The sequence below is a fragment of the Mesoplodon bidens genome, assembly GCF_964165515.1.
Source record: "Mesoplodon bidens genome assembly, chromosome: 20".
NCBI classification, from domain to species: domain Eukaryota; kingdom Metazoa; phylum Chordata; class Mammalia; order Artiodactyla; family Ziphiidae; genus Mesoplodon; species Mesoplodon bidens.
In genome coordinates this window covers 40,400,911-40,423,022 of record NC_138181.1, presented here as the reverse complement: position 1 = coordinate 40,423,022, position 22,112 = coordinate 40,400,911, and the positions used below count along the sequence as shown (strand labels likewise).

The 22,112-nt window shown below is 40.8% G+C and overlaps 1 long non-coding RNA gene across 1 annotated transcript in view; it reads right to left on the bottom strand.

Moving 5' to 3' along the window:
- The window catches only part of LOC308608267, a 278,999-nt gene that overhangs the window by 46,207 nt on the left and 210,680 nt on the right, over positions 1-22,112 (bottom strand). The gene's annotated exons all lie outside the window — the stretch shown is intronic.

The following is a 22,112-nucleotide window of genomic DNA, read 5'->3' as shown; positions in this document are numbered from 1 at the left end:
TTTAAGCCCTGATCTGTTCCCTTCATTCACAAAACCAAGAGAATAATCTCTGCCTATTTCAGAGATGGAGATTATTTTACCTAGTGATGATTAATGACCTGATTATCAGAAAAGCAGTCTCAGCTACTTGCAGATTAAAAAGTACGTGTCCCGAGATCCCTATATTAGTTCATGTTTTTCCTCCATGGGAACCTTAGCCGATTTGCTCCAATAAAGGCTTGGGATGTTTCCAGGGGGTGTGTGATGTACTAGGGGTACAGAATTTTATAACATGTTGGATTTTTTTCTTTTATGAATGCTACCATGTCAAATGATGCAATTATAAAAATTCTTTTACTATAATGAAAAATTTTCAAAGCAGCAAAGTACATATATTATGTATTAAGATATTGCTACACTTGTGAAAGAAATGAGCTACAATATGGGTGAAAAATCAAGACACGTAAGAATGAATGAACATTTCCCTTTTCTTTTTTTTTTTTAAAGATTGTATCTGATGTCTTCCCATTAGCAGCAGTCACTATTGGCCAGTGCAACGACTGTAGAGTGACGTTTTTACCCCCCAGCATAATTCTATTTCTCTGTTCTGTTTATAAGGCTTCTCCCTAATCGTCTCTCTAGTGAATTATTTTTACTTTCACACAGCAGTGTACACATTTAGAGTCAAAATTCTTTCTTTTAAAGGCACCCACACACCGCTTTTTTTTGTTTTTAAACAGAAAGCAAGCCATAAAAAGCCTTTGAGATTCTGGCATTTCTTATAAAATATATGCTTTAGTGCATAATGTCACAGTAATGCCAAATATTGTTGCTCCATAATTTACTAGAGATTACTTAGTTTTAGAACATGCTACTCTGAGCCTTTTGGCTTTGGCTTAATGGGCAAATAATATACAGTTTATAATCCTTTGCAAAAGGTTTTTTCAAATACACAGTAAACTGGAACACATATACACACATAATGTGAGTAAATAATGCTGAATTCATGATTCAAAGCCAGCTAGAACAACTGTCAAGAATTCTAGAAAGGAAAAAGAAAGTCACTTTTCTTTCTTTATGCAAATTTCTAAAAATCCATAAAACAGAAAATACCAACATCCCTGCCCTTATTTACTTTAAGGGGTTATTATAGGCATACATTTTCAATAATTGCTTCGGATTTCATGGTCAAAGGAACATGCAGATATGATATATGCTCCAATAATTTTGGTGCATACATTTATTTACTTGTGTTTGTATTAAATACAACATGTGAGCAGCAGAATGAGTCCAAAGGAGAGAATGGTGGCCCAAGGGCTGTCAGGAGTGAAGTGGTGCTGTGTAACTGTTCTGAGATCAGAGGAAAATGCAAAGAACCGAGGAGGATTAAAGACACTCCAGGCAGCTTTAGGAGTCCCTTAGCAAAGGGACGGAGAGAGAATTGGGAGAGGGAAGAACGGAAGTAGCAACGGGGCGTGTTATTCCATCACCAAAAAGGCAGAGTCACACTTAAAATATATGTGAGAATTTATACCCATAAACACTATGATAATCTGAGTGAAATATTATTTCTCTTTTCAAGAAGGGAAGTTCAAGGGCACATCTTATCAGGTTTTAAAAACACTTTGTTGTTTTTTTATGACTGCACAGATACAGAGTACAAAGATTTAGGATTTATATTAAAACTGAATTCAGCTGTGTTGTATTTATGTGTCACTGTTTTTTCAAGTAGATATAAAGAATACACATTATTTTAGCTGGAAAAAAATCAATCCCAGTGGATACAGACTAGTACGTGGAAACAGAATATTATGTAGGAAATATAGTTGATACATAATAGAAAATGGTTTAAAAAATGGAATCTTCTAACATTACTTCTGCTTATATTCGTAACTGTACTTAGTAACTCTTTAGAAAAGGTCGAATAAACTTTGACCTAAATAGGGGGGCAAAATTTAATAAGGAACTATATGACTTAGCAACCCCAGAGGTTCTAAGCAAATGGATACACTATTAATCAAAATGACCACATATTTCTGTTGCTGAGATAGAACATGTTGATTGTGGACATCACCACTTGAGATGTATAAGCAATTATATACTAAGCCTCAGAGTTCAGTCATTCTGGGAAAGGATACGATGACGTTGGCAGGTAAAAGCTATCTCGCATGTGTGTCCTGTTCAATCTTGAATTCTACGTGTAATTGTTTTATCGGTGTCCCTACCTTAGGTCACAAGTTCTTTTTGTGTAAGAGCTCCATCTCTTCCTATAACGTACTGTCCGCGGTACTGAGCGTGTAACATGCAGAAGGAATTAAAAGAAAATTTAATACCTACTCAGGTGCTTCTGTAGACATCTGAGTACTCCTGAACATGTATCCTGACACACTAGCTGAGAATAACTTGGCATTGATTCATGTGCTAATGTCTTCCTATTCTTCTATTCTTTATTAAACAGCATTGTGCTAAAGTGTTCTGGCATGCTGAGAGGTAAAATACAAACATTTGTACAAATCTACAGAATGACCTCTTCCAGAGCGGAAATAAAGACTGTTCCCAAATCTACTAGTTTCTCGGTATCCCTCCAACACTATAAACTCCAAATCTTTGGGTAACAAAGGTAAAATTAAAATAAAGTAGTTTGCTTTGGCAAATCAAGGACTCTAAGTTTACTTTCTGCAACAATCTTTCCTTTCAGGACTCGGAAAACAGATTACCACAGGAAAATGTGGCAGTAGGTGTATATTTTTTAAATGCAAGAAATTGTTCCCCAGAACTTTTCAATAAGAGAAAGCATGTGACCTCCTTTCTGGGAGACCCACAGTACAGTAAACAATTGAATCCATATTCAGCCAGATGCTTCCAGTGTGTAAATTACTCCCAGGGTACATGTTAGGCACTTCTGGAGCCACGTTAACTCTTTCGGGCTTCGCGTATGCAATTTAGTAAATTACTGCTGCCTGTGCTTAATGGTGCTCCAGGGACCGAAAAAGATTAATGTAGCTACAGAAGTGCCTAAGCTACTCTCGGGGAGAGCATCTGACTGAATGGAAGGGGCTTGTGTCTAATCATTCTGTGTAAAAGGAGGTATTCTTTAAAGTTACCTTCATTTTCAATACTGCAATTCCCTCCCCAAAATGTACAGTACGCTAAGAAACCTGGGATTTTTTTTTTCCTATTGGAGACAAGGTTTATTTTTGGAAAAGTTTTCACTGACCCTTTTCTCTGTAAAAAAATCACAGTAGCTATTATTTCTTGTTCAAAAAGGTCTTTTTTTCATTTTGGTGCAGTTGATTTCATTCTGCTTAATCGCTTCTCTGAAATTCCCTCCCCTGAAATCATCCCTTACTGCTTTTCCTATCACTTCTTTGAGAGCCATCGTCTTTCTTTCCTACTGTTTTCCCTTCTAGCCCCATTGATATTTGTTACAGACCCCAGCTTAGCTTCCTCCCGGCATCCATACCCACAGGGCATGTTCGATCTCTTCCAGGTTCACAGTCTCGTGTGGGTGGGACCTGCTCCTTCAGACAAATGTCCACTTCCCCCTTTACACCTACCACCTCAAATTCAGTTCGAGTCTATGGGTTATCTGAAATGGGGTGTCACACCACCAGTTCGGGACGTAATGAAAACATATGGAGCTCATCTCTTGGATCAACTCATTACATCTTTTCTTCTCCAGCCACAGGGCATCTGTCAGCAGCCTGGAGCAGTTACCACCCTGATAATAATACTAAACCTTTCCTTTCCACGTAAAGCCAGCTGGTCTAGGATGTGCTACCTTTTTTCACTGTGTTTTTTTTTTATCCTTGTAATAGTCTCTTATGAATGCTCCCATTCCTTTTTATTCTGTGTCACTTTGGACTATTTTTATTAACTCCCTTTTTATGCCTGATGATAAATTCTCATTTTGCTTACCCATTTTTCCAAAAACCTACCAAAGTCCAACTTCCACCTGACTAAATGGAAGTAGTTTAGCACTCTTCTTTTCTATTGTATTTTGATGAAAAACTTGTTTCTCTACACAGAATTATATTTTTCAAAAAGCTAACATGATAGTCATATACCTACCTATGATCTTTTGTCTTTAATAATTCTATGTTTTGGTATTGATAGGTTTGAATATTCATGTTGATTTGTGTTATTAAATTTTTAAAGTACAGTGATCATACCTGTTACATTTTAATAATAGTTACTCATTATATAGGTCCTCAAGTCCTTCTACTGATCTTAAGGCTGTTTGAGGTACCCAAAAGCAAATAGGAGAGTCAAAATATGCCCAGAGTATTAGCAGAAGCAATAAAATACCTAAATCAGTTTATCTAGGGAAGAGTTTGGTACTAAATGGTATATAGAGACTTTGAGGAAGACAGCCAAGCATATCAGCTCTAGTAATAAAAGAATACTTTATGAAAACATTTGGGGCTCGATGAGTGAGATTTGGATAGACAGGGTAGAAGGAAGAGATCCTTAAAGATGATAAAAGCAGTCTGAGGAGAGGCATGGGGGTGAAATTAGCATGGCACATACTAGGGCACTGGGGCCATGGGCCGCCTTTTGTACAACGATGAGACATACTCAATATCCATCCATTTTAATCTTGTTTCTCCATGTTTCTTGAAAAAACCATCTAATGCTTAGTTCAGAAGATTTCTTTAGAGTATATGTAATTCCTTACAGGAGAAACAGTTTCAAAATTAAAAAACATAGGCGTAAGTTTCAGGATTTTACAAAGATGAGAGCCCAAATCCAATGCTGTCTTATATCACAGTGAAGGATCTACCATACCTAATTCAATGTCAACATTTTCATTTGTATTCTAGTTATTGTTAAATAGCTAGTGGGTATTTTGGATTTAAAAATTAGAAATTAGGTATCTGGAGCTGTGATTTTTAAGATTACAAGACAATGTAAATAAGCTGATTTGGCCCAACTTTACCACACTTATTAAACATCCCAAATGGGATTATGGTACACGTAATTATTAGGTCGAACATAGGAAATTGCCACCATTCAACCATTTTTGACTTCCTCCATACTGGCAATTTCATATGGTTCAACGCAGACATTTTAAATAAACACGTTTGGATATTAAACTATTTTACAGATGTAACTTTCTTCCAGCCCTAGCCTGGCTCTCCTTCCAGACCCTGATTTCCCAGGTGATATAGGACCCTGGAGGAGAGGTTTCAATGTGGGAGAGATGAGTTAACGTGAAGACAACTACAGTATTCAAGAAGGCATGTGGGCCCCCAGGGGAGACCAGCATCTATCTGAGAGAGAACTTTACCAACATACAGAGATACCAAGTTATCCTGAGGATTAAAATATTGCCTTTGACACTGGGAAACTGAAGATCCCCCCACCACCCCCATTTTTAAATACAAGACTTGGCCACCTTTGAGTGAAGCTGGTAAGACAGACCTGGGACCTCCAGGGAAAATGCCTTCTAGTTTCTGTTTGTGCCCAAGGCAACTTTCTTCAAGAAGAAGCTTTCAATCTGCTGGGCTTTTTTAAGTCCATTCTGGATCCCAGGTGGTAACTAGTGGACCAGCTATCCCCAGAGAACCCCAGCCATAGCTATCAGTAAACTCATCATGAGGTCTGTGTTGAAAATGGAAAAAGAAAAGAGGAGAAAGAGAGAGAGAGAACCATTTCAGTTTGAATTCTAGGTCTGTCATGTTTAGCTGTGTGATATGGAGCAAGTCAGTTGACATCTCTGAGCTAGTTTTCTTAGAAGGTACCATCCACCATGTCTGTCTCACAGTGTAGGGCTGAGTGAGAGGAAAGGTGTGAGAGTGCTGTGTTCACTGTACATTGTTTGGGGGCTTTGCCGATGCTGAGCATCATGACTTGGCCAAAAGCCTGACAGCCAACACTGGTCCTCACGCAAGCAGCTCTGGTCCCTCCAGACCCACACTTAAGCCCCAAGTTCTCCCTGCCTCAAGTCCTCTGTGTACGAGAGAACTGCAAGGTTAGGGTAAAGCTTTTACCACCCCGCTCAGATTTTCCCTCTTTATATACTTTATTCTTTCCTTTCTACGAAGTGCTTTACTTCAGCCATATTTTTTTTCTACTTTAGAAAGCCAATAAGAATTAATCAATCAGTAATTGCATTGATGGGGAAAAACTAATAAAAGTAGAACCATAACAGGACTTGAACTTAATAACTTTGAAATATAAAGGGGAGACTTTATCCATGGGAATTTACAGATATTATTTGGTCGCCAGACAGCTTCCATATTTCTTCATTACTGCAATACAAACATAAGAAATACGGAGGAAAACACTCCATATAAGTGCTATAAATTTCGAGCTGAATTCCCTAGCCCATAACATGGTAGTCATCCAAGGAATTTTTTTTTTTTATAAAATCAGGCTTAATTTAGTGTATATTTTGCTTCTTCAACAAAAAATGTGGAATAGCTAAGTTTAAAAAAATATTTGTACTATTTCCCCTTTTACAAATAAGGTAACTATCAAATGTCTTTTTTTCTTTTAACTTGCTAAAGCAGTGCACAGTTTTCAAAGTCTCCCGACACCCAAATATTAACTTTTGTAACTCTTCACTCATTGTGTTACTTCTCAAAGGTCTTCTTATGTCCCATTAAACAGAAGAAGGACCAGGATTCAGGTTTCCCTCCTCTATTTCTGGTCCTTTATTTCTTACTTTCCTAGGTTTAGATATGAAGTGTCCTTTTGCTGCTTAATTCCCACCTGACCCCTCTGTACAGGCTTTCTATTCTTCCTTCCCTTTTAAAAAGACAAATCGGTCAGTAAATTCCCTTTGCGTCTTTAAGGGAACCTGTCATAATTGACCCTTCACTTCTGATCTAGCTCCTTCAAATCCCGGTTCTGCCAATTGCTCACTGTGAGAACTTGGGCATGTCATCGCATTTCTCTAAACCTGGTTCCCTTCTTGTATGAAACAATTCAAGGAGATGATGCCACAGGCCCCTTCTAGCCCTAAAAGTTTATGAGTCTATTTTCATTGGTTTCATTTTCTCTATCAGCTGCTTTAAAATGATTCATTCTCTCCACTACCACTCCCCATGATTATTCTTCCAGCCTTCACCTCTGTCAGCCATGCTTACACACCTTGTGAAAACTACTTTATTCTCTTTGCTTTACTGCAGCTTTTTTTGGAATAACTGGGCTTCTTCATCATCACTGGGAAAGGGCTCTCCTGCATGGTCACTCGCTGTCGTTGACTTTCCTGGTGTCTTTGACACTGAGTGTTCTTAGTTTCAATCCTCTTCAACCAGGTCCTTGCAAACATTATCCTGTCCTAATTCTCTCTGATTACATTTTTTTTTTTTTTTTTTTTTTTTTTTTTTGCGGTACGCGGGCCTCTCACTGTTGTGGCCTCTCCAGTTGCGGAGCACAGGCTCCGGACACACAGGCTCCGCGGCCATGGCTCACGGGCCCAGCCACTCCGCGGCATGTGGGATCCTCCCGGACTGGGGCACAAACCCACGTCCCCTGCACTGGCAGGTGGACTCTCAACCACCGCGCCACCAGGGAAGCCCTCTCTGATTACTTTTTTCAGCGTGAACTTTAAACAGATATTCCTGGGCATCCCACCCCGGATGGTAAGTCCAGAAGAAAAGGATCAGCTCTAGGAGAGACAGGTGAGAAAGAAAACTCTTTCTCTTTTATCCACCCTGAAAAACCTACACCAGGTGCTCTATTTTCTGAGAAAGAGACCCTTCAGAGATGGCCTTGCCCACCCTAGACCCAGGTACCTTGGGCCCACTGATGATTCTCTTTTATTGTTTTCACATTTATATGACACCTTATCCCCTCTAAACTTCATTTCCTAGTTAGTAAAACAGCTTTAATGCAGCCTTTCAAAAGTGTCTCTGAATTTTCTCCAAATGATCAATTCCCCTAATTAGATTAATTAATCTACGCTAATGATCAGGAAAGAGTCACACTCACTGATCTGATAGAAATAGGATAGGCTTTGGATACAGAACATCTTAGGTTCAAATCCTCTCTCTGCTTCTTTGGAGATGTGTGACTTGTAGCCAGTTTACTGAATTAACAGGTAAGGTTACAGGCCTTTGAAGGAACTTGAAAAACAATTCATTAATTTTTTTAGAGTCTGAATTTATCTAACCCTTATAACAATCCCAGCTGTAGACACTGCTTCCGTTTAACAGTGGAGGAATCTGAGGAACAGAGAGGCAGAACACCTTGCAGGAGATTTCACAGCTAGTGAGGGAGCAGAATGGGAATCCGAAGCCGAGCCATGGAGCTCATGCTCTAAAGCACAATTCCACGCTACCTCTAAGTACATCTCTCTCTCTCAGCTTGAACTGGCTCGTCTGCACAAATGAGGATGCCATTTTCTTTGTAGTGTTGTTGGAGGGGTTGGGGATAACGTGTCTACAACATGGAGCACAGTGTCTGTTTCATAGTCAGCTTCCAGTCCACGGCAAATAATACCTCCCTCGTTTTACCGCTTCCGGCTCACCCCTCCTCAGTCATCTTTGCTAATTCCTTCTCTTCTCTCCTCTTTTAACTTTGAAGTGCCACAGGGCTCGGTCCTCAGCCCAGTCTTCATCTCATCCAGGATCACGACTTTAAATCCTATCCATCTGTATAATGACGACTCCAAAATTCATCTTTAGCCCAGGCTCATCTCCTGAGCTTTTCTTCACATTGATATAATGGCCTACTTCACATTACCACTTGATTTCTAATAAACATCTCAAAATGACTATAGCCAAACCTGTTCCACCTACAGCCTTCCACTTCTCAATTGGTAGCAATTCCATCTTTTCCGTTGTTTAGTGCAAAACTCTTGACTTTATCCTCTGTTACAGGTAGAACTGTGTCTCCCCTCCACCCCGCCCATCCGCCCACGCTGCTGAAGTCCTAAATTCCTAGTACATGTCATCGTGACCTTATTTGGATGTAATGTCTCTGCAGATGATCAAGTTAAAATGAGGTCATTGGGCTTCCCTGGTGGGGCAGTGGCTGGGAATCCACCTGCCGATGCAGGAGAAGCGGGTTCATGCCCCGGTCCGGGAAGATACCACATGCCGCAGAGCGGCTGGGCCCGTGAGCCACAACTACTGAGCCTGTGCATCCGGAGCCTGTGCTCTGCAACGGGAGAGGCCACAACAGTGAGAGGCCCGCGTACCACAAAAAATAAATAAATAAATAAATAAATGAGGTCATTGGAGTGAGTCCTAATCCAATATCCTATGCAAAGGCACATTTGGACACAGAGAGACATGAGCAGACGGAAGACAGTGTGAAGACACAGGTCCACAGGTAGGATGCCATCTATAAGCCAAGGAATGCCTGAGGCCACCAGATGCTTGGGGAGTCACGGGGAACAGATTCTCCCTCACAGCCAGCAGAAGGGACCATCCCGGCCGACACCTTGCTTTCAGACTTGCAGCCTCCAGAGCTGTTGTTCAGGGTACCCAGTTTGTGACACTCTTGTGACGGCAGCCCTAGGAAATGAGCACAGCCTCCAGCTTCCCTCTGTCTTAATTCCACATACAATCTCACAGCCCATCTCCTTGGTTCTACCTTCCACATGTATCCACCACTGGGTCCCTCAACCCGCCTTTGCTACCACAGTGCCTGAATAACCTCACCTCTCCCTGGGTCCCTGCAATAGCCTCCTACCTAATCTCCCTGCTTTTACCTTGGTCCTCTCCCTGCCCGTCTTCTCCAGAGGAGTCAGAGTGATGCTCTTAGAACAGAAGTGAGCTCGTGTCACTTACTTGTGCTCAAAACCACCAGTGTTTTCCACTGATATTAATTTATTCCACTCAGAGTAAAGTGCCAAAGCCTTACGACAGCTCATGAAGATGATCTGACCGCTCATTTCTCTGACCTCTCCCCCCTACGCTGCTGTAGCCCCATCAACCCCTGTTCACCACGTGAACACAGCACGCATGCTCCCGCCTCCTGCCCTTCAAGAGAACCTGACTCAGGGCTCCCAGCCGTGCCCACGCTCCAAGGGCCAAGGACTGAGCAAGGCAGGAGTGTCTGAGCCAGGCCGTTCCTTCTGCATCTTGACCCCTCTCATGAGAGGTTTTGCTCACGGGCTTTCCGCGGGCCTGTCTGAAACCGGCTCGGAGCTGCAGGACAGTCTGAGGCTCTTGTGAGCCAATCCCTCCCTGTCTCCTTTCCCAGGAATCAGATCAGCCCTGCGGTCCGAAGGTTCTCTCTCCTCCTCCTGTGTAGCCTCACTTTTATGCTTCACAGGCATTTCCCCCTTTGTTCTTGCTCCTTCCTCTTCCCGGAATGGTGGTCCTCCAGTTACCTGCCAGGCGGACTCCATCCTCTCTTCAAGCCTCTGCTTACACATTACCTTCTAAGTGAGGCACCCCTGACCTCCGCCGAAACAGCATTCTGCCTCTGTCTTCCTTGTTCTGATCCTGTGGTTTCGTTCTACTTTTATGTTTTCTTTCAACTTGTCACTTGCTAACTTGCTATGATTTATCTATTATGTTTACGGTTTGTTTTCCATACCCTCCCAGAGAATGTGGGAATTTTCTCTTTCTTTTTTTTTTCGCTGTTGTATCCCAGTACCTAGACCAGTGCTGGCAAACTAAAAACATTTTTAAATTGATATATTCCAGTGATTTGCACATATGTTTAGAACTCTACTGCATATGTCGTAGGGGGAGGGATCTAAAAATAAACTGCTATTCTATCAGTTATGTCAGGCTCTTAATTTTGATGTTGCACCATTACTGTCGATATTATCATGTACAACAGCCCAGACTGTCTTTCTTATAGTCCATTTACAGGTTTTGGTTCCAGTTTGGTCCATAAAAATGTTACTCCACCTTGGTCACTAATGGACTGGATTTGTACCTCAAGGTCTACTTAACACATCCCCTCCAGTCAGAGAGGCTTTTTGGCAAAACTTCTCTTTTTCTGTAGAGAGCAGGCAAACCAGTGAATATGTACAATAATGTGCAATGAATATGAATCTCAATCCACAGGCTCAGGAAAGCATAGAAAACTGCATTTCCTTATTTTCTGTACATCAGCTTAGTTCTGAATTCAACACATGATATCCCTGTGGTCAGCAAGTTCAATCCTCAGCCAAGACTGTGTTGAGGCCCTGGGTCTTACGATTGCAATAAGACGCTGGAGAGGTCCCTGCCATCACTGGGTACCCGTCTACGATATTACCCCAGCCACATGGTCTTACGTTTCAGGTCTTTGTGACATGGAATTTGAGAATTTTTAGGGAGACTGGAGTTCATTGTTAGAAATTCAACCTCCTTAAAAAGTCCAATCCAATCATTCTCTGTAGGATCTTTCTGGGGAACACAAATTAATATTTCAATGTTGACACTTCAATAATTTATTCTACTTCTAATGATGGAGTATTGAGTTTGTGTCCTTTATTACAGAGAGAGAGAGATTATGCTATTTTCTCTCTCTGCTAAGTGTCTGGAAAGTAGTTTCCCATACCTTCTATCTCCATTTCCTCAGTAACATGAAGAGAAAAAATAATGATGCTAGTTTGCTAAGTGATCATTCTGAATGGAACCATAAGTCATTGACCCATATGGCAGCAGAGAAGTTGCTGCTATGGCCATGATCATATTAATCCAATTAGATCGAACTTACACACTTCTCAGCAGCTATGTCAACCCTCGGACACTGTGAATTATTAAGAGAGTGGGTCCTTTTCCCAGTGATCTGCTCACGTTAAGTTAGCACATACTAGCTCTCCTGCCTTGGCTAAGCATTACCAACCTTGATTTTATCTAGCTTCTTGTTAAAAGGACTATGCTAAAGGGAGAAATAGGGTCTGTTTTAATAGAAGAATACTGTTAAAATGTAAAAAAAACAAACTTAGTTTAAAAAGCAGTATACCTTCTCTACAGCAGGTACATGAAGAAAAGGTGGAAGGCATCACAGATCTGGCTGGGGAAGCAGAGTCAGAGAAAGGATTCTGAGTAAGCGAAGATGAGGAATCTCGCCACGGTTCCTGGTTCACAGGAAATGGTTCAATGAGAGCAATGGAAGAAGAGGTGAGAAAGGGCAACTGGTAGGGGGTGAGTGACCGTGAGTGCCAGTCGGAAAAGGCTGGGTTGATCCATAGGCAGTAAGACAGCCCTGTAAATGCTGGGTGAGGAAAAGGCGACGTGAGTGTCCTTGTGCTTTACAAAGACTGACCCTGCGCTGGGTGTGCTGTGCTGGCGTTGGTGCAACCAGCAGTGACTGTGATAATGCAGATGGAGGTGAGCACACCTTGAAGATAAAGGGCAGGTCGGAGATAAACGAGCAGACTGAAACAGGAAGGAGAAGAAAGGAGATTAGCATGAGTAACAAGGAGGCCGTGACACTGGAGGGCCAGGAAGAGAGCTTTCCCAGGTCCAGGCATGGAGAGTAACACGTGGTGATGGCTTTGTCAGAGGATCGGTCCCTAAACATGTGCACGTAGCACTTGTTGTTATTATTACTGGTCTATGACCAAAGATTTTCTGATTTAAGCCAAGCAACTTATAAGCCACGTATATTTGTAAACAGTGAAAGAACTACACTGGTACAGTGACAGCAATGCCACCGCCCCTGCCCACACCCCCTTGGGCACCCGCTGTCCCACACGGCTTCCTCCCGCACCTGCCCTCCCCGTCTGCCCGAGGGTGGGGCCCGGCTGCAGGGGTGGGGCAGGAAAATGGCAGGACAGGCCAAAGTGCCGTGCAGTTGAGGCATCTGCGGGACCCTGAACCAGTGACAGAAGGGAAACGGTGGACAAACGCTCCAGCTTCCTTGCCCTCGGGTGGGACAACTCTGGAATGTTCCATGCAGTCTCTTAGAGGTCCCCAGTAGAGTTCCTTGAAAGCCTCTTAAGGTCCCCAAGTTAACACCTCTTTATGGAACCTTCTGTTTCCTTCTTCCTTCCACCTCACTTTTCCATTTCCCTCCAAGGGCTTTCTGACATCCCTTTCCCATTAAACCACTCCAATCTTGCCTCAGGGACTGTTTCTAGGGAAACCCAAAACAAAAGACATCAGACAATTTCAAACATTACATACAGTACTTGTGACAACCAGATTCCATTAGCCCAGAGCCCGGCTCGCTGCACCTCTCCTGGCCAGGCCCCATGCCCTCTCCTTTCCAAGACATTAGCCCCAGAATGTCTTAAGCCAGTTTTCCCCAAACCGTCTCGTGTTTATATCTGATAGCTCACTTTTCCTAGTACCGATTGCTTTTGTTACTGGTAGCAGGGTCCAAAGGAGGCCCTAACCCCCAAATAACTTTTATTTCTGGTTTAAAAATGGGGAAAGCCTGGTAACCACTGGTTTGTTCTCTGTAACTGTGAGTCTGTTTCTGTTTTGTTATTTTCATTCCTGTGTTTTTTTATATTCCACATATAAGTGAAAACATATGGTATTTGTTTCTATCTGACGTATTTCACTAAGTACAGAGGATTAAGAGGTACAAACTACTAGGCATTAAAACTACTACTACTGTTAGGGTGTGTTCCCAGATACCCACTGCTTCCTGTGACTGTCACAGTGGAATTGTATAATTGGGTTCCACCAGGTAAGTCACTGCTTCTTTCCTGGCTTTAGGATTTCTGCACTGAGCTTTGCCCGGTGGGGATGGGTGGGAGTAAAGGTAAAATGGTAGGTTTGGCTGGAAAGAGTAAAGAATATAATAGGTGGACATGGGGATGATGCATGTTTTATTATTTTGAAAACAACCTTATCTGCTGCTTTTGTTAACCTTCGCTAAGCCCATCAGATATTTATGGCCATAACTGCATGCAAACAGCCAGGAATTCTTCCAGACTGGCTGCCTCAGGATTCTGGATGAGGATGCCACTTCCTGATTTTCTTCCTCTTTCTCGCTCTCTCCTCTTCCTCCCCCATCCTTGTTTATTTCTTTAATCAATATATTCTGAGTGCCTACAGTATGCCAGGCACCATGCTAGGTGCAGGGGATAAAGCTGGAAAGAGAACAGACCTAATTCCTGTCCTTCTGGGGCTTGATCTGTTCTTTGCAATTCCATTCCTGATCTAAAAATACTACATGTTGTATTGCATAATAAACATTCACTCTATGATAATTATTTTAGCCTCCTGAATACATTTACAAATCACCAAGAAGGAAGCTGTGGCATAAAAAACTTTAACCTCCCACCACCCCAATTTTGGGGGCATTTGTTGTAGGGTATGCATTTGTAGTCAACAAAAAATAGAGTTTATTTCTATTTATTTTAAATTCTCCAAACACATGGTACAGAGCAAACCCAGAGTTATTCTTTTGGTCAAAGGCAGGCTGGCAAACCATGATTTGAGTGGCCAGCAGCAGACAAGGCCGAGAAATGCTGAGACAAAATGCACGTGGGGGAACAGATAAAGGAAACCCACGGGGCCTCTGTAACTCTGATTAAGTGGGCCCCTGAAATAACTTTAAAATGTAGACTTTAAAAGATATATCGTACGATCACATAAAGGGGGTGGTTATGAATCTGATGGGGGAAAAAGATTCTCAAGGAGAGTTCTAAAAACTGCTTGATGTTAAGCAGATGCATTATCTTTTGGATTGAACCCTAGGAAGTGAAAGTTTTAAGAAGATAGACAAAAGAGTATTTTTTTTCTTTTATCTTGATCGTTGGGATAAAGTTTCTGTCAAAAAATTCTAAGGTGAGCAATGATGAAAATAATTTTAGGTAGGTCAAAAAGCTTAATTATACTCTGTGTAGCCTTTTAATAAATATGCCACAGAAATTGACATGAATTCCCATGAATTATAATTCGGTTTTACATACATTGGAAATTTCACATATAACTATTATTTATATACACATTTTAATGCTCACTATTATTTAAATGACTTCTGGTAATTTAGATTTAGGAATCAATGAAAGTCATATAAAACATACGCCTAGAAGAATACTACTTAGCTTTTATAATAAGCAAGTGTTTGAGATAAGGGTATTAACTGAAAGCTATCAATTATAGCTCAGAGATTTGCTTTCTGAAATTATTCTAAGTGGAACAAATGAGGAGCTGTTTTTGAAAGTTATTTTATAATTAAAATCAGGCACAAAGTAACTCAATTCTATTTATTTCTCTAAACCTCATTTACTTGAATCTTGCTAATAAATAAAAAAGCACAGCTTAATTTATCTTTCATTTAAATCAGGTAACACATTAACAAATTAAGTTCTGAGTTTCCTAATTGTTACTTGTCAGGTAGTATCCAAACTTGCAAAATGTTTACGTACCTGGATGAGATTTCTGCAAAGTGAGAAACAGACCTTCCATTTTAATATAGTTACTGAAATAATAGCACCTTATTTGGTTTGGCACCTACAAATTTGTTGTGTATTTGAACACGATAGATCACAATATCTTTGTTGTGAAACACTGGTAGACTTCATTTAGAAAATTTTACTTATTTTACAGATTTAGGTATCCTGAATTCATTTGTATTCTAAAGTCTTTCCTTATGTGAGAGTGACAAGACAGGTATTACAGCTAATGCTCATGACATGTGTCCTACATGAAAAATGTCATATGTCATGCATTTCACAGAGGCAAAAAGTTGAGAAAGACTGATGAAACCACCATATACTACCATGCTTAATGGTCAGTATATATCAATATTCCAATTTTAAAGAGCAACTCAGAAACATTAAATAACTTGACTCAGGTCATATGATAGGGAAAGGGGTTAAATTAGAATTTTCCAGTCTTAACTATAAGAGCTTTCAAAGAACCAAAATATTTGCAAGAATTGTTATAAAACATAAAGGACTTTACTAATTTTTAATAATTGGGGTAAAGTTTCCAAGCAATTATCAGTAAATATCAATTTTAGTCAACACTTATAACATTAGCAGTAGAATAATATGCTTAATTGGATTTTCTGGATCTCTAACTTCTCATTCCTTGTTTTGAAGTTAAAAATATATAAGCTAATATCAAGTTTTAAAAAGAAATATACATATATATACATATATAGGTGCATGTGTGTGATGTGTGTGTGTATATGTAATGATTCCAATTTTATTTTTAATTGCAGTTAAAATAGTTATCAGGAGATCTACTCTCCTAACAACTTTTTAAGAGTATAATACAATAATTTTAACTATAGGTACAATGTTGTACAGTAGATCTCCAGGACTTATCATCTTATATATCTGAAATTTTATACCTGTTGAATGGAAAAAAATACTCTGAAATAGTAACAATGATTACCTGTGGGTGGCATGATCATTAGCCATTTTTCCTCTCATTAAAAAATCATTCTGTATTATATGTGGTTTTCTTTTTGGTCAACTGCACTACAACCATTCTAGATGCTTTTCATCAGAGAGCTTTTGTTTCATGAGCCAAGATAAAAATGCTTAAAGTGAAACAAAGAAGCAAGTAAAGAGATAGGCTCTGTCTTTGTTTCTTGCCATTGACAGAGGCACCATCTCGGATTAAGTGATTCCTAACCCAGAGGTCCCCAACATACCTCAATGGCACATGACCTTCACCTGGCAACAGACAACAACAGACCCCATTATGGCTGGACAGGACCTACTGGGGAAGGCCAAGCCTGGTACTTGCCAGCCAAGAAGGGAGGCACAGGCTCTGGGCAACCACTTTCACCTGTAGATGCCGAAGGACATGTCAGTCCAGGATAGATCTCTCCAAAGTGTGGCATCTAGAGGTCTCCATCCAGGTTCAGAGAATGAAGTGGCTGGATAACCTCCATCCATCCTTATGGATTGAGAGGCAGAAGGACTGAAGTGGTCCTCTGGTACCCAGAATACTGGGACCTGAAGGGAACCTGTCAGCTCACAGCAAGGCACAAACCAAGGAACTAGAGCTTAGGAGCAGAACCCCAGTCTTTGTGAGGGGGCTGGAGAGGATAAAGCACCGCCCCTCTCTTTGGAGAGGATGAGTTTGGGCCTTAAAACAAGGCAAAAGCCCACTTATGTCAAGTGAAGCACTGGGACTCGTGCAGGCTGGCAGCCTAAACTGGTTAAATCACGTTGTCCTTAGTCCAGAATTGGGCCGGCTTGGCCTTCACAGTGGCTCTGAGTAGGCAGAATCTTACCTCCCCTTATCTACTGAACAGCAGTGAAACATTTCTCAGGTTTGAGTTTGTGCTATACCGCAGGGAAAATTTAACCGGGCTCTCTTCTTCCTCCTAGGGGGAAATGGTAAGCATGTGGCAAAGTCCAAGACAGCAGGAAAAGGGGTAAGGACCAGGCGAATGCCCTTTATCCCATGGAACGCAAGTATGGAAAAGGCAGACGATCCTGTTTAAAGATTAGATTTGCTTTATGGTGAAAGGAAGTTTGATAGATGTTAAATTGGTTCTAGAATTGAACATTCTCTAAAAATAACAGTAGCAACTAGCATCTATTGGGTCATTTATTGCATATCCTCCACATTCTAGGCACTGCTCTAGGTATAGCACATACAGATCTTAGAGCACCACAATAATCCTGAAAAGCAAATATTATCATCTCAATCTTACAGAAGAGGAAACTAGGTAAGATCCATGACAGACAGGTGGCCGGCTGGACCAATATTAAAACCCCATTCTTCCTGTTTCCAAAGCTTGTGCTGCCTGTTACAATGCTTTCAGGATCTCAAATGAGACCAAAAAGTCGAGGAAAAGTGTGGTATGCCCAAATACCCAAATCACCTCTGTAATTATAGCTACTGGACAAGCCAAGAGTGGAAGAAAGCCTTTCATCCAAAGTGTCTGCTACTGAAACAGCTGCATTAAAGATATTTTAAAAGGGTTGGTGTGGCAAGGGAACAGCAAGCTGGAGAGGGAGGGAGGGAGAGGGTGGGAGGGAGAGGGAGGGAGAGAGGGAGAGAGGGAGGGAGGGAGGGAGGGAGGGGGAGAGAGGGGGGCATTCAATCTTCACAGGCAGTTGCGCAGGAGCCAGAAAAACAACCCTGTGCTCCTCAGATACTCTAAGAGGTGACACAGGTGGGTCAAAGAAGGGCCTTCATCAGTCAGCTCAAGATAACGTTCTGTTACTTTTGTGTCTCCTGGAACAGTGGAATTGAGAGTCAATTTCCTCTCCTTTGTGGAGAGGACCTTGCACTTTTCAAAGACGGACTTGTTTCTATTTTCTCAAGGATGAGGGTGGTGTTAGTCCACAATGCCTTCAAATTATATCCGAAATGGGCATTTCACTCTCTGAGCCTGTACTATTTCTTTGGAGACCTTACGTTTGCTCTCCAGCCTTCTGGGAGACAAGCTTATTTCAGTTCCCTTTTTAGTCTCCCGGATTTGCTTGATTTGGAGAAGACAGAAGACGTAAAGTAAAATTCTGATAGGTTTTTCATTCTTCTGCCTGCTTGACTTTTGTATAAAGTGAGAAATCTGCTCAACGTGAGCTGGGGCCTTCTGAGAGAATCTAATAGAGAAGGTCTGGGGAGGGCTTGGAGCACAGCTTCCTCATATCATGTAAAGAGAAATACCACCCCCCATGGCCCTCTACCGAATGTCTAGAGGACAGACTCGTGACTGAGTCACCATTTTCTTCTATCCCCGCCACCCAAAACTGAACGACACAGAGATCATTTCTGACATCTACTGAAGGGACCGCCTTGCCTAACTCACTCTCCTCAAGATCTGGTCTCAGCCCTTCTGAGGATTGTGTGCTGTGACACCTCACGAGGTCTCTGGCTTCATGTGGGGGAAAGAATAACCGTAGTCTTTGTTGTTATCTTTGGAAAGAGTGACACGGCTGCTGGTTTACAGCCAAATTGATATGCAGGCATTTTAATGAATTGATAAGGAATGATAGATTTCAAAAGTCACTATTCTGTCATCCCTCATGGAATAATGTTTCCAGGCAATGATCATCTCAGGATACTAAGACTTTTAGGTGTTAGGATAGGGAACTTTACAAGGGAGGACCAGGCAGTTAGTACCTGGACCCCCTGACCAAACTGAGCATCATCACTCCAAGTGAGACAACTGATGAGATGCCATAGACATTAGTTAGCACCACCTGCATGGTATTTCTTGCCCTTAAAAAAAAGTTTTGAGGGCTTCCCTGGTGGTGCAGTGGTTGAGAGTCCGCCTGCCGATGCAGGGGACATGGGTTCGTGCCCCGGTCGGGGAAGATCCCACGTGATGTGGAGCGGCTGGGCCCGTGAGCCATGGCCGCTGAGCCTGCGCGTCCGGAGCCTGTGCTCCGCAACGGGAGAGGCCACAGCAGTGAGAGGCCCGCGTACCGCAAAAAAAAAAAAAAAAAAAAAAAAGTTTTGAATCTCATCAACAAAGAAATAGCATTAAAAAGGGAAGGAGATTATTATAGAATACAAAAGATATAGAACAAAATGCACTGCTTAACTCTTGTTTAGATCCTGACTTAAACTATAAAAAGACATTTTTCAGACAATCAGATACATTTCTCTATGGACTGGATGTTAGCTGATACCAGGCACTTATTTTGTGACAGTGGTATGGTGGTATTATAAAAACAAACAAGTGATAATTAAGTGTCCTTATCAACACTTTCTTTTAAAGTATTTGTGGTTGAAATTAGTTGCTTTAAGGTTCTTTAGCAATAAATACATAACAAATAATGTAGAGGGAATAAATGAAACAAGATTGGCAAAATGTACTCACTGCCTTTGTATATACTTGAGAATGTCCTTATTAAAATTTAGAACATTCAGGGCTTTTATCATCTTGTTCAAAGTACCCACCCCTCTAAGTAAGATGTCCTGGGGCATCTTATCCATGGAGAGAAGCAGGAGTACAAAGGATCAAGTGCTCAGAATGTGACTTCTGTGATGGCTTTTTTTCCTTTTTTTCTGTAAGAAGTAACATTTCACTTTTTCCTCCGACTCCAAAGACTGATTACAACCTGTTTTTACCTACGTAAATGAATTTATTTTCATAGTTCTGTAATTAAATTTTTACAACAGCAAACTTGTATCAAGAAATATTTAAAATATTTAACAGAAGATGTAAGCTTTTTAAGTTTGAGAATTTTATTTTTAACTTTATGTTCTGACTATAAATCTACTAAGAACTGTTCATATGTTTCATTGGCTTAGAGACTTCAGGTTGTCAAGAAAAAACCTGAAGGTCATTTATACAATTACCATATTGAACTTTTTCATGAAAGAGGGCTTGCTTTCCAAACAGAGACTCCTCAAATTCAACCAATCAAAGTAAATCTTTTTCCACGTTCTCCTTCCCTTTCCATTTTAATTTTCATGTTGTCTTCCGGAATGTTTGCCCCTCTATGTTTACACTCTCACCTGTGGCAAATGCATGTTTTCTAGTTGAGTTCCTGCTGGCACTTGTTATATGCTGACAATATTCAGCAGTGTGTGCAGTAAACAAATAACATCATATAGACGAGAAGGAGAAACTAACCCCACCAATATACAATATCATGATGATTTTTTTCTATTTATATTAAGAAACTTATTAGAGTGTTGAGGGGGTGATGAAAGGAAGAACAGAATCGAGGAGGGATGGCTGGGTTGGGAGCAAGCAATGCTACAGTCCTATACAGACACATGAATGACAAAAGGAAAGGACACAGCAAGACTTTTCTTCAAACAGAATGTGTATGAAAAAGCTCATTCAAGCTAGAGTCATCTGACACACACAAACAAAAGTAGCTGCCACGAGATAGATACAGTAGCTTACCAGAGATGGAGGTTCTGAAAGCTTTGTAAAATTATCCCTCATCTTTCTTACACCCTAAGTCCATATCTTACTTTGTTGGTGGCTCAACCATTTCCTGAGAGATTGTGGCCAGGAGCAATGGAGCAAATGTCTCTGTGGCCACCAACTAAGGCAAGAGAGACTTCTATTTCCTGAAACCATCTTGTCAAAGGCCCTAATCAGTCTATTTCCCCACCCACCTCCAAGGTACATATCCTACCCATCAATCTTTGGAGGCCTTTTAGGAGAGACATCATAAAATCAAAAGGTCATTGCTTTCATCTGAATCAATTCAAGACAAAATTTCAGAAGAGGTCAGGGCTCTTGGATTTTGGGGGGCTGTCTTAGATGTAGTGTTTTTTTCTTACACTGAGTGTAAAACACCCCATAAAACGTAACAGAAGAGTGAGTAGGGTATTCAGCCTTGACCTAATATATCTTTTAGGGCTTATCTTCCTAGTGTTAACGATCCAAAGTGAATTACTCATAACACACAGAGCTCTGTTTTATAAGTTCCTTGTGAATACCCGAAGTGATTACTTTTCTTTGCACCTACTCTTACAACAAGCATCCATTAAGTTTTAATTATCTCTTCTCACCAAGCCTTTCATCTCTGTGTTCTGTCCACTGCCAGGGGCCTTGGAAGACAGAGACTTAGATTTAATATACACAGTTGATTGAAGGACTTACTTTGAGCCATACAGCTTCAGACCTTGTTGACTGAAGCTCTGAGGCCAACACACTCCTTCTACATGCAAAAATTCCAATTCTCTCTGAATTCAAATGACTATATTTTCCTTCGGGAATCAGAGCCAAATTTGGCCTGCAGTGTCTATATCCCTTCTAGAATGGAAACTCGATGATATCAAAGTTTAAAAACAGCTTTCTTTGTTCTTCTGGTCAAATTCAGCTTTGAAATTTAACAAAAAATATTGCCTTATGCAGGCACTGGCTCTAAAGGATTATGCAACAGACTAAGAGAGAGGGAGAATGAGAGCAAAGAAGGGAGCTTAGAAAACAAAATATGCAATTAGAATCTTCTTTATATTCAACTAGTCATTGATTTATTTTAATGTATTACTTGTCTTACTGAAATATAACATTGTTTTGAATTTTATTTGTTTATAGCTCCTGAAGGATTGAGCTCCCCATCTGTTTGAGACAGCTCTTGTACAAGTGGTATGGCAAATCTAATTATTTCTCTTGCTACAGTGGTAATATGCTGTATCTTCAGAGGACATTGATTCTAAAATGTATTCAAAGAAACCTGCTCACAATCCATGTCAAAGCATTCAATAAAATAAACTTCCCTGTCTGGAAAGTCTTGGGATACATTCGAAATTGAGGGTTGGAATAAAAGGGTAAGAACTGCTCTCACTGGGGTAGCCGCAACAGTTCAATATCAAAGAAAATCACTGATCACTCCATAGATAGATGCAGATTCATTTAAAAATCTCTATGTACTATTTATT